Consider the following 15,413-nt stretch of genomic DNA (forward strand, 5'->3'; position numbering starts at 1 on the left):
CCAGCTTCTCCACCCTCCTCTTTCTCCCACACCCTCATCTAACCTGCCCGGAAATTCTGCGGGCTCCACTTGCACATCTGTCCAGGATCCGCCACCTCTCACCACCTCCATGGCCCACATTCATCATCAGTCCAGCTCAGCCACCTTGTCCTGGATCTCCTGGCTGTCACCCCTGTCCCTCACATTCTGGTTTCCCACAGCGGCCAGAGGGCACCTGGGAACCCCTCAGTCAGGTCAACTCCGTCCTCTGCTCAGAATCCCCCATGGCTCCCACAGCACTTGGTGTAAAAGTCAGGGTCCTCACTGTGACTCACAAGACACGCTCAATTACGTCCTTGCCGTCACCTCCTCCCTCCCTCTCAGACACTCCTTCTACCTCCCTGTTTCTCCTTGCGGTTACTGTTCTAAGCCCAGTGCAGGCAATACGGGGATGTTGCCTCTGCTGCTGCTGCTGCTGCTGCTGCTAAGTTGCTTCAGTCATGTCCGACTCTGTGCGACCCCATAGACGGCAGCCCACCAGGCTCCCCCATCCCTGGGATTCTCCAGGCAAGAACACTGGAGTGGGTTGCCATTTCCTTCTCCAATGCATGAAAGTGAAAAGTGAATGTGAGGTCACTCAGTCATGTCCGACTCTTAGCGACCCCATGGACTGCAGCCCACCAGGCTCCTCCATCCATGGGATTTGCCAGGCAAGAGTACTGGAGTGGGGTGCCATTGCCTTCTCCAATGTTGCCTCTACCCCATGCATTTTCTTGACTGATGTCCTAGCTTGTTTCAAGGGTGGATTGGGGATCTTTGCCAAGCTGAAACAAGCCACCCTGATCTACTCTTACTTCTTTCTGGAAGACCTGGGATTTCCCTGGTGGCATAGTGGATAAGAATCTGCCTGCCAGTGCAGGGAACACGGGTTCAATCCCTGTTCCTGGAAGATCCCATATGCTGTGGATCAACTAAGCCCAGGAGCCACAACCACTGAGTCTGAGTGTTGCAACTACTGAAGCCCCTGCAATTAGAGCCTGTGCTCCACAACAGTGAGAAGCCCAAGCACCACAACAGAGAGTAGCCCCCCACTTGCCCCAATAAGAGAGAGAGCCTGCATAACACATTGAAGACCCAGCAGAGCCAAAAATAAAAAGACATTTAAAAAAAAGACAGAAGCCCTAAACGTAGCTGCAATTTAACCCTGCAGTAGCTGAGAAGCTGTGACTTTGAATTTGCCTCAACATGTCCAAAGTCTGTTTTCCAATTATGACAGGTGAGAGTGCCTGGCCAAAAAGACGTCAGGTTACAGGGCTAGACATTGTCTTATTTGCATAACTGGAACCCATGACAGTTGCACCCATGGACAGATCTCCAGGCGAGTTGCTTGTTTCATGGGAGAGTTGGGACCCAGAAAGTTCTGAGCTTAGGACTCCCCAGGAGGCTCAGATGGTAAAGAACCCACCTGCCAATGCAGGAGACGAGGGTTCGATCCAGGGATCGGGAAGATCCTGTGGAGAAGGAAATGGCAACCCACTCCAGTATTCTTGCCTGGAGAATCCCATGGACAGAGGAGCCTGGAAGGCTACAGTCCATGGGGTCAAAAAGAGCCAGACACGACTTAGTGACTAAACAACAACAACAACAAAGTCCTGAGCTCAGGGGCATGCCCATGCCAGCCCCATGGTGAGGGTGAGAGCCAAGGAACACATAGAACTGGGACCCGGATTCTTTCCTTTTGTACCAGGAAGCCTCCTCGACACTGGAACTGCTACGCCATCACCATCGGGCCCTCACCACTAACTGACCCTCGATGTGTATGTGGGCCTTTGTGCCCATGAAGCTTCTGGATTCGTGTGTGTGCATGTGCATGCCTGCCACCTGCAGGGCACACGTGTGTGCATTTTGCACCCCTAGTGCATGCGAGAGCCCCACCCTCCTTCTGCTATCTGCTCACATGCCCGTGTGTGCCCGTCAGGGCTGTGGTGTAGCTTCTCCAGCCAGGCAGGGGCCCTGAATCCACACTCACCATGGCCGAGGGAGGCTCCCACATTGCCTGCTGACATCACTGTCTGCTTACTGCCTGAGAGAGGAGGGGCTGAGGGCCAGGGTCCTGTTATACAGGGGGTCCCTGGAGCTGCTGTCCCAGGGGGTCCCCAGACACTAACGAGCCCCCCAGGGCTCAGGCTGGAAACACCCCGCAGGGTTTTTCCCTCCAGGAAACTGGAGACCCCAGGGTCTGCTTCTCCAGCCCACAGGATCTGTTGGTAAAAACAAGTGGGAAAGGACTCATGACAATTTCTTTTTTTGGGTGGTGGTCCCAAATGCACACCTCACTCCATCCATTCCTCCTAGTGACCCTCAGGGCCCAGCAGGTGCTGGACAAGCCTGCTGCCCCAAGGAAGGTGGGCCCTCTATACTCTGCTCTCAAAGCGGGAAGGAAGAAGTGCATCATTTTGATGTTATTCAGTTGCTCAGTTGTGTCTGACTCTTTGCGACCCCACGGACTGTGGCACACCAGGCTTCTCTGTCCGTCACCAACTCCCGAAATTTGCTCAAACTTATGTCCATCAAGTCAGTGATGCCATCCAGCCATCTTATCCTCAGCGTCCCCTTCTCCTCCTGTCTTCAATCTTTCCCAGCATCAGGGTCCTTTCCAGTGAGTCAGTTCTTCGCATCAGGTGGCCAAAGTACTGGAGCTTCATCTTCAGCATCAGTCCTTCCAATGAATATTCAAGGTTGATTTCCTTTAAGATTGACTGGTTTGATCTCCTTGATCAACTAGAAGACTCTCAAGAGTCTTCTCCAGTACCACAGTTTGAAGGTATCAATTCTTCGGCTCTCTGCATTTTTTATTGTCCAGCTCTCACATCTGTACATGACTACTGGAAAAACTATAGCTGTGACTATACAGACTGTTGTCAGCAAAGTAAAGGAGAAAAGCAAAGAGATAGCTACAAAAGGAATGAAGAGGCTGAGCCAAAGTGGAAACAATGCCCAGTTATGGATGTGTCTGGTGGTGAAAATAAGTTCAACGCTGTAAAGAACAATATTGCATAGGAACCTGGAATATTAGGTCCATGAATCAAGGTAAATTGGAAGTATTCAAACACGAGATGGCAAGAGTGAACATCGACATTTTAGGTATCAGTGATGTTGCTGTACAATTTTTGTTTGTTTGTTTTAGTCACTAAGTCGTGCCCAACACTTTTGAGACCCCATGGACTGTAGCCATCCAGAATCCCTCTGTCCATGGGATTTCCCAGGCAAGAATACTGAAGTGGGTTTCTATTTCCTTTTCCATGGGATCTTCCTGACCCAGCGATCAAACCCTCATCTGCTACTTTGGCAGGCGGATTCTGTACTGCTGTGAAGTAGTGAAGTCACTCAGTTGTGTCCTACTCTTTGCGACCCCATGGACTGTAGTCTACCAGGCTCCTCTGTTTGTGGGATTTTCCAGGCAAGAATACTGGAGTGGGTTGCCATTTCCTTCTCCAGGAGATCTTCCCAACCCAGGGATCCCGCATTGTAGGCAGACGTTTTACCTCTGAGCCACCAGGGAAGTCCCTATACTGCTGAGCCACCTGGAAAACCTTTGGCCAATATCTCTCACATTATTTTCCCCTCCATCAATTCCTGGTAACCACCACTCTACTCTGTTTATGAGTTCAGCTTTTTTACATTCCCCACATAAGTGAGATCATGCAGTATTTGTCTTTTGGTGTCTGATTTATTTCACTTAGCATAAATGGCCTCAAGGTCCTGTTGTTACAAATGGCAAGGTTTCTGCTGTTACACTTAGCATAAATGACCTCAAGGTCCTGTTGTAACAATTGGCAAGGTTTCTGTTGTTACAAATGGCAAGGTTTCCTTCGATATACCATATTATATACAATATATATACATATATATAACATTATATATATTTCTTCTTTGTCTATTTTCATCCAATGCCAGACACTTAGGTTGTTTCCATGTCTTGGCTATTATGAACACTGCTGCAATGAACATAGGAGTCCAAGCTGAGCAATTTAACTTCACGAGTTAAATTTCTCAACTGTACATGAGTCCAGTCTCATGATTTTTCATACCCACCCGCTGTACACCTACAACCCCTGTCATAGTTGAAGGTCCCCCAGAAGCAGACGCTGAGACAAGGATTTGAGTGTAGGTAAGCTTATTTTCCCCATCTATTTCCCATGAAGTGATGAGACCAGATGCCATGATCTTCGTTTTCTGAATGTTGAGCTTTAAGCCAACCTTTTCACTCTCTTCTTTCACTTTCATCAAGAGGCTTTTTAGTTTCTCTTCACTTTCTGCCATAAGGGTGGTGTCATCTGCATATCTGAGGTTATTGATATTTCTCCCGGCAATCTTGATTCCAGCTTGTGTTCTTTCCAGCTCAGCGTTTCTCATGATGTACTCTGCATAGAAGTTAAATAAGCAGGGTGACAATATACAGCCTTGACGTACTCCTTTTCCTATTTGGAAGCAGTCTGTTGTTCCATGTCCAGTTCTAACTGTTGCTTCCAGACCTGCATATAGGTTTCTCAAGAGGCAGGTCAGGTGGTCTGGTATTCCCATCTCTTTTGGAATTTTCCACAGTTTATTGTGATCCAGGCAGTCAAAGCATTGGTATAGTCAATAAAGCAGAAATAGATGATTTTCTGGAACTCTCTTGCTTTTTCGATGATCCAGCAGATGTTGGCAATTTGATCTCTGGTTCCTCTGCCTTTTCTAAAACTAGCTTGAACATCAGGAAGTTCACGGTTCACATATTGCTGAAGCCTGGCTTGGAGAATTTTGAGCATTTCTTTACTAGCATGTGAGATGAGTGCAATTTTGCAGTAGTTTTAGCATTCTTTGGTATTGCCTTTCTTTGGGATTGTAATGAAAACTGACCTTTTCCAGTCCTGTGGCCATTTCTGAGTTTTCCAAATTAGCTGGCATATTGAGTGCAGCACTTTCACAGCATCATCTTTCAGGATTTGAAATAGCTCAACTGAAATTCCATCACCTCCACTAGCTTTGTTCGTAGTGATGCTCTCTAAGGCCCACTTGACTTCACATTCCAGGATGTCTGGCTCTAGGTGAGTGATCACACCATCGTGATTATCTTGGTAGTGAAGATCTTTTTTTGTACAGTTCTTCTGTGTATTCTTGCCACCTCTTCTTAATATCTTCTGCTTCTGTTAGGTCCATACCATTTCTGTCCTTTATTGAGCCCATCTTTGCATGAAATGTTCCCTTGGTATCTCTAATTTTCTTGAAGAGATCTCTAGTCTTTCCCATTCTGCTGTTTTCCTCTATTTCTTTGCATTGATTGCTGAGAAAGGCTTTCTTATCTCTTCTTGCTATTCTTTGGAACTCTGCATTCAGATGCTTATATCTTTCCTTTTCTCCTTTGCTTTTCACTTCTCTTCCTTTCACAGCTATTTGTAAGGCCTCCCCAGACAGCCATTTTGCTTTTTTGCATTTCTTGTCTGAAATGCAGTACTTGGATGCAATCTCAAAAACGACAGAATGATCCCTGTTCGTTTCCAAGGCAAACCATTCAATATCACAGTAATCCAAGTCTATGCCCCAATCAGTAATGTTGAAGAAGCTGAAGTTGAACAGTTCTATGAAGACCTACAAGACCTTTTAGAACTAACACCCAAAAAAGATGTCCTTTTCATTATAGGGGACTGGAATGCAAAAGTAGGAAGTCAAGAAACACCTGGAGTAACAGGCAAATTTGGCCTTGGAATACGGAATGAAGCAGGGCAAAGGCTAATAGAGTTTTGCCAAGAGAATGCACTGGTCATAGCAAACACCTTCTTCCAATAACACAAAAGAAGACTCTACACATGGACATCATCAGATGGTCAACACTGAAATCAGATTGATTATATTCTTTGCAGCCAAAGATGGAGAAGCTCTATACAGTCAGCAAAAACAAGATAGAGAGCTGACTGTGGCTCAGATCATGAACTCCTTATCGCCAAATTCAGACTTAAATTGAAGAAAGTAGGGAAAACCACTAGACCATTCAGGTATGACCTAAATCAAATCCCTTATGATTATACAGTGGAAGTGAGAAATAGATTTAAGGGACTAGATCTGATAGAGTGCCTGATGAACTATGGATGGAGGTTCGTGACATTGTACAGGAGACAGGGATTAAGACCATCCCCATGGAAAAGATATGCAACCATGCCCTCTGAACTCCAAACCCATAAATCCAACAATTAAAAACCAATCAGTGTCAGAACGATGCCTTCAAAAATTCCCTCCTCCATAAAGTAATGAAAGTGAAAGTGTTAGTCCCTCAGTCATGTCTGACTCTTTGCGATCCCATGGACTGTAGCTCACCAGGCTCCTCTGTCCATGGAATTCTCCAGGCAAGAATACTAGAGTGGGTTGCCATGCCCTCCTCCAGGGGATCTTCCTGACCCAGGGATAAAACCCAGATCGCCAGCATTTCAGGCAGATTCTTTACAATTTGAGCCACCAGGGAAACCCCTAAAAAAGCAATGAGAAAACTAAAAATAGATGGTGGTACTGATGGCATAATCTTGTAAATATACTACAATCCCCTGAATGGTGCACTTTAAATATGTGAATTTTATAGTATTTGAATTATATTTCAATTTAAAAAATCAATCAATGCAATCTACCATATTATCAAACTAAAGAAGAAAACTTATATATTGACACAGAAAAAGCACTTGACAAAATCCATCACTATTAGTACACTAGTAATAAGAGACTTCCACAACTTGATATACTTCTACCCAAAACCTACAGCTAACCCTTTACTTAATGGTGAAAGATTTAATGTTTTCCCTCTAAAATGTAAAACAAGACCAGGATGTCTCCTTTCACCACATCTATTCAATATTGTATTGAAGTCAAGTCTCATAAAATAAGGCAAGGAATTCCTAGCAAAACATAAAAGAAAAAGCATTTTGACTGGGCTTTAGTAAAACTAGAAATGCCTGCGTTATGAAAGATACAGTTAGAAGAGTGAAAAGTTAAGACATTTGAAATAAAGATATTTGCAAACATCTGACAAAAGATTGTTATCTAGAACATATAGAGAACTCCAAAAATCAACAGTAAGAAAACAAAAAAAGTCTTCAGTTGGGCTCAGTTCAGTCGCTTAGTTGTGTCCGACTTTTTGTGACCCCATGAACCACAGCACGCCAGGCCTCCCTGTCCACCACCAACTCCCGGAGTTCACCCAAACCCATGTCCATCGAGTCGGTGATGCCATCCAACCATCTCATCCTCTGCCATCCCCTTCTCCTCCTGCCCTCAATCTTTCCCAGCATCAGGGTCTTTTCAAATGAGTCAGCTGTTTGCATCAGGTAGCCAAAATACTGGAGTTTCAACTTCAACATCAGTCCTTCCAGTGAACACCCAGGACTGATCTCTTTTAGGATGGACTGGGATTATTGATATTTCTCCCAGCAATCTTGATTCCAGCTTAAAAATGGACAAAACAGGGACTTCCCTAGTGGTCCAGTGGTTAAGAATCCCCCTTGTAATGCAGAGAACACTGGTTTGATCTCTGATCCTGGAAAATCCCACACGCCATGAGGCAACTAAGCCTGCATGCCCTAGAGCCTACGCTCCACACAAGAGGGACCACCACTATGAGAAGCCTCACAGCACAGCTGGAGTGTAGCCCCTGCTCACTACAACTAGAGAAAGCCCACATGCAGCCAAAGGAAGACCCAGTGCAGCCAAAAATAAAATAAACTAATTTTTTTAAATGGACAAAACACACAAGACAAACATTTCACTAAAGAGGATATACAGATGGCAAATAAATACATGAAAATATGATCAAATCATTAGCCATTAGGGAAATGCATATAAAAACCTCAATTAGATACATCTGTGCATCTAATCAGAGAAGACAATGGCACCCCACTCCAGTACTCTTGCCTGGAAAATCCCATGGATGGAGGAGCCTGGTAGGCTGCAGTCCATGGGGTCGCTAAGAGTCGGACCCAACTGAGTGACCTCACATTCACTTTTCACTTTCACGCATTTGGAGAAGGAAATGGCAACCCACTCCAGTGTTCTTGCCTGGAGAATCCCAGGGACTGGGGAGCCTGGTGGGCTGCCGTCTATGGGGTCGCACAGAGTCGGACACGACTGAAGCGACTGAGCAGCAGCAGCAGCAGTGCATCTAATAAAATGGCAAAAGATAAAAACAAAACAACAATAACAAAACTTGACGATACCAAGTGCCAATGAGGATGTGGAACTGGAGGTTTCAGACATTGTTGTAAATGCAAAATTGCATATAGCCTCTCTTGAAAACAATGTGGAAGTTTCTTATAAAGTTAAACATCTTTACCATATGGGCCAATAATTCCACTTCTACATATTTTTCCTAGGAAATGAAAACATACATCCACACAAAAACCTATCCATGAAATGTTTATGACAGCCATATTTAAAACTGCCAGAAACTGGTCACAATGCCGATGTCCTTCAATAAGTAAAGGGTTAAACAAACTGTGATATATCCTTATAGTGGAATACTACTCAGAAATGAAAAATAGAAACTTACTGAAACATGGAAGAAAAGCTATGACAAAACTAGACAGTGTATTAAAAAGCAGAGACATCACTTTGCCAGTAAAGGTCCCTATAGTCAAAGCTATGGTTTTTCCCGTAGTCATGTATGGATGTGAGAGTTGGACCATAAAGAAGGCTGAACACCGAAGAACTGATACTTTTGAACTGTGGTGTTAGGGAAGACTCTTGAGAGTCCCTTGGACAGCAAGGAGATCAAATCAGTCAATTCCAAAGGAAATCAACCCTGAATATTCATTGGAAGAACTGATGTTGAAGCTGAAGTTCCAATACTTGGCCACCTGATGCGAAGATCAAACTCACTGGAAAAGACCCTGACGCTGGAAAGATTGAGGGCAGGAGGAGAAGGGGGCGACAGAGGATGAGATGGTTGGATGGCATCACTGACTCGATGGACATGAATTTGAGCAAACTCCAGGAGACAGTGAAGGATAGGGAAGCCTGGCATGCTGCAGTCCATGGGGTTCTCAAGGAGTCAGACAGAGAACTTAGCAACTGAGCAACAACTGAAACATGAATCAAAGGAGGCGGAGTGACTGTTTAGTAGTTGTTTCCACAGAATTCCTGCTTCCACAAAACTGATAACCCTTAAATATACCCCACCCCCCAGTTCCAGAGCAGAGACTGATTGCTTTAAGAAATAAGCACATTCTTTTTTTCTTTTTGGTGGTAAAGCTGAATTAGCTGATGCACTATCAAAGGTGTCAAAAACTTAAAGATTGTTGAGAGGCAAAACCCAACAATTTTATTTCAAGATAGCAAGTTGCCCTGGCATACAAAAAAAAAAACACAGAAAAAGTTTATTTGGTGGTCACTGCATGAATCTTGAAACCAAATTCCAGATTGATGGTACTGATAAAAGATGGTAGTTATTAATTAATCCATGTTCAGTTCAGTCGCTCAGTCATGTCCAACTCTTTGCAACCCCGAGACCCCATGGACTGCAGCATGCGAGGATTCCCTGTCCTTTACCAACTCCCAGACCTTATTCAAACTCATGTCCATCGAGTCGGTGATGCCATCCAACCATCTCATCCTCTGTCATCCCCTTCTCCTCCCACCTTCAATCTTTCCCAGCATCAGGGTCTTTTCAAAAGAGTCAGTTCTTCACATCAGGTGGCCAAATTATTGGAGTTTCATTTTCAGCATCAGTCCTTTCAATGAATATTCAGGACTGATTTCCTTTAGGATGGACTGGTTTGATCTCTTTGCAGTCTGCGGGACTCTCAAGAGTCTTCTTCAATACCACAGTTCAAAAGCATCAGTTCTTTGGTGCTCAGCTTTCTTTATAGTCCAACTCTCACATCCATACATGACTACTGGAAAAACCATAGCTTTGACTAGACAGACCTTTGTTGGCAAAGTAATGTCTCTGCTTTATAATATGCTGTCTAGGTTGGTAATAGCTTTTCTTCCAAGGAGCAAGCGTCTTTTAATTTCATGGCTGCAGTCACCATCTGCAGTGATTTTGAAGCCCAAAGAAATAAAGTCTCTCACTGTTTCCATAGTTTCTCCATCTATTTGCTATGATGAGATGGGACCGGATGCCATGATCTTAGTTTTTGAATGTTGAATTTTAAGCCAACTTTTTTACTCTCCTCTTTCACTTTCTTTTTTTTTTTTATTTTTTTATTTTTTTTTCTGTTTGAGTTTTGTTAAAAATATAATCATGACACACAGACTATTTTGTAATCTGCTTTTTTCACTAAAGAATGCATTATGAATGTTGCATGGAACATGTATGCCAATCTTTTCATGCTGTGGATTTAAAATGAGGAGACCTCTGTTCTCTTTCCCCACAGAGTTTCATGCTAGTGAGGGACTTATTTCTTCAAAACCTCACTAATCCCGTTTTTTTTTTTTTTTTATTGACCTTGACTCTTTTGACCTTGATAAATTTCCTATTGGACCTAGAACCTTCTTTGGTAAAGTCTTCTATGTGCATGATCATATAATCAAGTAAAGATATATTTCCTTCATATATATGTGTGTGTCTGTGTGCTGATTTTTGTTTTCTTTGTTTCATGTCATCTGTTTTTTTTTTTTTTTTTCCATTACAAATATTTATTTATTTATTCTCCTCTTTCACTTTCATCAAGAGGCTCTTTAGATCTTCTTCACTTTCTGCCATAAAGTTGGTGTCACCTATGTATTTGAGGTTGTTGATATTTCTCCCAGCAATCTTGACTCCAGCTTGTGCTTCATCCAGCCCAGCATTTCACATGATGTACTCTGCATAGAAGTTAAATAAGCAGGGTGACAATATACAGTCTTGTTGTACTCCTTTCCCTATTTGGAACCAGTCTGTTCTTCCATATACAGTTCTAACTGTTGCTTCTTGACCTGCATACAGATTTCTCAGGAGACAGGTAAGGTGGTCTGGTATTCCCATCTCTTTCAGAATTTTCCACAGTTTATTGTGATCCACATGGTCAAAGGCTTTGGTGTAGTCAGTAAAGCAGAAGTAGATGTTTTTCTGGAACTCTCTTGCTTTTCAATTACTCAGAGGATGATGGCAATTTGATCTCTGGTTCCTCTCCCTTTCTAAATCCAGCTTTAACATCTGGAAGTTCATGGTTCACATACTGCTGAAGCCTGGCTTGGAGAATTTTGAGCATTACTTTGCTACCGTGTGAGATGAGTGCAGTTGTGCAGTAATTTGAAGATTCTTTGGCATTGACTTTCTTTGGGATTGGAATGAAAACTGACCTTTTCCAGTCCTGTGGCCACTGATGAGTTTTCCAAATTTGCTGGCATATTGAGTGCAGCACTTTCACAGCATCATCTTTTAGGATTTGAAATAGCTCACCTGGAATTCCATCCTGTTATCCACGCTAGCCCACTGCAAACTAATTTACATTGCCCGCCAGAACTCTCCCACATAACCTTGTTATGGGTGGGGACTCCCGTGCTGGCTCCCGACAATCGTATATACATAAATGAGTCTCTGTTAGTACTGACACCTCCTTCTCACTCCCCATAGGATTTAAGTTCTAGTTTCAGCCATCTTATGGGTTAAACGTGCTTGGTCTAACAGAGAACTATTTAGATGTTGTCAAGCAAGATTTTCTTTATTTGATGGTAACAACAGAGGCTACAGTTTAGTACTTAAACCAGCAGTTAATAGGGACCTTCTATTCGGCTGCCGTCTATGGGGTCACAGAGTCGGACACGACTGAAGCGACTTAGCAGCAGCAGCAGCAGCATTCAGGCAGAGTAACTAAAAGCAGCTGTGAAAACTGCAAAGAAAACTAGAGACAGGACAAGAGGCAGTGAAAGCCTGACTGCTGTAAGCTGGTACACACCCCTGCATTTCAGCAAACACAGGAAAGCCAAAGTCACTGACTGCTTTCCTCACTGACTTGAATTGACAGTTTCTTCTCCAACCATCTTGTTACTGGTTGCATTCTACTGCTGCTGCTACTGCTAAGTCGCTTCAGTCGTGTCCGACTCCATTCGACCCCATAGACGGCAGCCCACCAGGCTCCCCCGTCCCTGGGATTCTCCAGGCAAGAACACTGGAGTGGGTTGCCATTTCCTTCTCCAATGTGTGAAAGTGGAAAGTGAAAGTGAAGTCGCTCAGTCATGTCTGACTCTTTGCGACCCCATGCACTGCAGCCCACCAGGCTCCTCTGTCCGTGGGATTTTCCAGGCAAGAGTACTGGAGTAGGGTGCCATTGCTTCAGGTTGCATGTGCTTTAGTTTGCTTCCTGGGGGTCCCGGAGGCTGCTCTCCAGGCAGAGGTGCCAGGCTGGGCTCTCCTGCAGCGGGCCCCCCATGCCAGCCCTGCAGACCCTCGGGAAGGGCCGTGTCCTCCTCCAGGCCTCCTGTGCCCTCCACGAGCTCCTCGTAGGTGATCTTCTCAGCGAACGGCCGCGGCCCAAGCAGCTCCACCATGTCAGCCCGCTCCAGCACCTCCTTCTTCAGCAGCCGCCTGCCCAGCTTGTCCACCTTGTCCACCTGCTCACAGTAGCATATGAGCAGGTCCAGAGTGCATGCAAGCGCGGAGCCGATGAGCCACCGCACCTCCTTGTCTATGAGCTGGGCCATGGCCTCGCTGAATGGCTTCTCCACCAGCGCCTCTCCTGGCCACGGGAGGTCGAAGGACACCTGGCCCAGCTTCTCGCTCATCCCGAACTGCATGATCTGAGCCTAGGCGCTCTGGGTGACCTTCCTCAGGTCATCCTGGGCCCCCGTGGTGACCCGCCCGAAGAACAGCTGCTCAGCCATGCGGCTGCCCAACACAGCACACAAGCGGTCAAAGAGCTGCTCTGGTGTGTACAGGTACTACTCCCTGGGCAGGCACTGGGCATAGCTGAGCCCCTTGCCCCGGGGGACAATGGACACCTTGAGCAGGGAGTCTGCATGTTCCAGGAACCAGCCCACCACCTCATGGCCAGCCTCGTGGTAGGCCACCATCATCTTCTCGCAGGGCTGCAGGACCTGTGTCTTCTTCTCAAGGCCTCCAATGACCCTCTGGATGGCCTGCTTCTCCCCGACACAGGGGTTTAGGTGGCGGGTGGCAATCAGGGCGGCTTCGTTGCAAACATTAGAAATATCAGCACCTGTGAAGCCTGGAGTGAGGGCCGCAAGCTTCCTCGCCAGGGCATCCTTGCTGAGGCTCTCGTCCAACTTGAGTGGACGCAGGTGGACCCTGAAGATAGACGACCTGCCTTTGATGTCCGGGGAGCCAGTGTAAATCTGATGGTCGAAGAGGCCCGGCCGCATCAGGGCTGGGTCAAGGACGTGGGGACGGTTGGTGCTGGCCAGCACGATGACGTTCGTGGTAGAGTTGAATCCGTCCATCTCCACGAGCAGCTGGTTCAGGGTGTTCCGCTCACTCCGGCCTCCAAAGTGCCTGCAGCCACGCTTCTGGCCAATTGCATCAATCTCATCAACAAACAAGATACAGGGAGCATTTTTCCGGGCCATTGCAAACATGTCATGAACCCAAGCTGGGCCAACACCAACAAACATCTCCAGGAACTCAGACCCATTCATGGTGATGAAGGGCACACCAGCCTCCCCTACGATTGCCTTGGGGAGAAGCGTCTTGCCAGTACCAGGAGGACCTGTGAGCAGGGCTCCCTTTGGAATTTTGGCCCCAAGGTCCTGGTACTGTTTGGAGTTCTTCAGGGAATTCACAAACTCCGTGATCTCCAGCTTGGCCTCTTCGCAACCAGCCACGTCTGCAAACCGCACACCGATGTCATCCTTGATGGTCTTGGCTATTGTCTCACCAATGCCAAAGAGGCCCCCTCCTCGCCCACCATGCCCAGCCCCCATCAGACCCCTCCTCATGGCATAGAGGAAGATGCCAATCAGGAGAAGGGTGGGCACCAGGCTTCACAAGAAAGTCCCATCACTCTCTAGTTAAATATAAAGAATCAGTCTTCATAGTAAAATCATCTTTTCAGAAGAGCTATACACAATACATTCAAAACCACTGACTGTTTTTTCTTCTTTGTTTCCTTGAACTTGTAGGTGGTTGAATCTCTTGTGTTTCTTCTTTTTCACCAGATATGGGCTGTTTGAAAACTATTTCATTATCTTTATCATCATCATTCATTTTAGCCACTTCAGATTTTTGTTTTTCCAAAAATGTTGATGTACAAATTGGTGTGGGACCCTGGCTATCCACAGCCTTCTCAGGAGTGTTAGGAGTGACTGAAGCTGCTTTCTTCTTACATACAACCTGGTGCTTTCTGGAATTTCAAGGACCAGTGTTCGAGCATTTTCCTCATTTTTATGTAAGACCTTAACCAATGAAGGGAAACTATAATCAATTCTCTTTTTAGCCAGTCTCTTCCTGAGTAATTTTTCCTCCGTTTTAAACCACTCCTCCATCCATAGCTTTTAAAGAAGCGACTGATTCTGATTGTACCATTTCACTGCTGGATATGATGACCTTTTAAATAGTATATGCCACTCTCAAAAAGTTCTTCATGTATCTTTTCAGGTGGTATAAAATGACACTTCAAGAGTCTTTCACCAAAAAGGTAGCTGTTCATTGTTTCAGCAGCTATTTTGGCAACATCTTCAGACTCAAACTCCACAAAGCCATAGCCTTTGCTACTTCCAGTCTTTTTTACCCCTGGACAGTCTGAATTTTGTAACAGTGCCAAACTGGAAGAAATATACTCAGATCTGGGTTTCATAAAGTGATGGTGGTAAGCAAACCTGAGCCACCTCCTTTTTAAATTTGGCATCCTCCTGTAGGTTTAGGGACAGGAGTGGCTTAGCTGGGTCATTGAAGGCTGCCATTCCACCAACTTGTACGCAGATGAGAAATCAACACATTCTATATCCCATTGCCGTAGTGATTGGCTAGTGCCGTGATGTTCAAAAGCAAGTTTTCATTGCTTGGCAATTGGCAACATCTGGAAACATTTTTTGTTATCACTATGGAAGAGTGGATGCTGCTGGCATCTAGTGGGTGGAGGTCAGGGATGCTGTTAAACATCCTACAATGCAAAGGACAACCTTCTACAGCAAAGAGTGATTTGGCCCTAAATGCCAGTATTACCAACATTGAGGGACACTAGGCTAGAGGATAAATATGTGACCCAGTTGAAGTCAATACAAAATCAACCCCAAGACTAAAAGCTTCTCAACTCTCTGGAATGTACAAGATGGTCTATGATCCTTACACCTATTTTGTTAACACAGAGAGGGAAGATCAGAGCTGTGGAGGTGGGAAGAGAAGTCAGGTTGAGTATCATGTGGAGCCTGGGGGTGAAATGTTGACCTCATTTGAGCCACTAGATGAAATCTCCCCTGAAGCTGGTCCTTTTCAGTTATATGAATCGGTTGGTTTTTGTTTGTTTTAGCTAGCTGGG

At 45.3% G+C, this 15,413-nt stretch overlaps 1 pseudogene; it reads right to left on the minus strand.

Moving 5' to 3' along the window:
- Nucleotides 1–126: 126 nt before the first annotated feature.
- Nucleotides 127–14,838, minus strand: LOC113896481 (annotated as a pseudogene).
- Nucleotides 14,839–15,413: the final 575 nt, after the last annotated feature.

This window comes from Bos indicus x Bos taurus, chromosome 7 (genome assembly GCF_003369695.1).
Source record: "Bos indicus x Bos taurus breed Angus x Brahman F1 hybrid chromosome 7, Bos_hybrid_MaternalHap_v2.0, whole genome shotgun sequence".
NCBI lineage: Eukaryota > Metazoa > Chordata > Mammalia > Artiodactyla > Bovidae > Bos > Bos indicus x Bos taurus.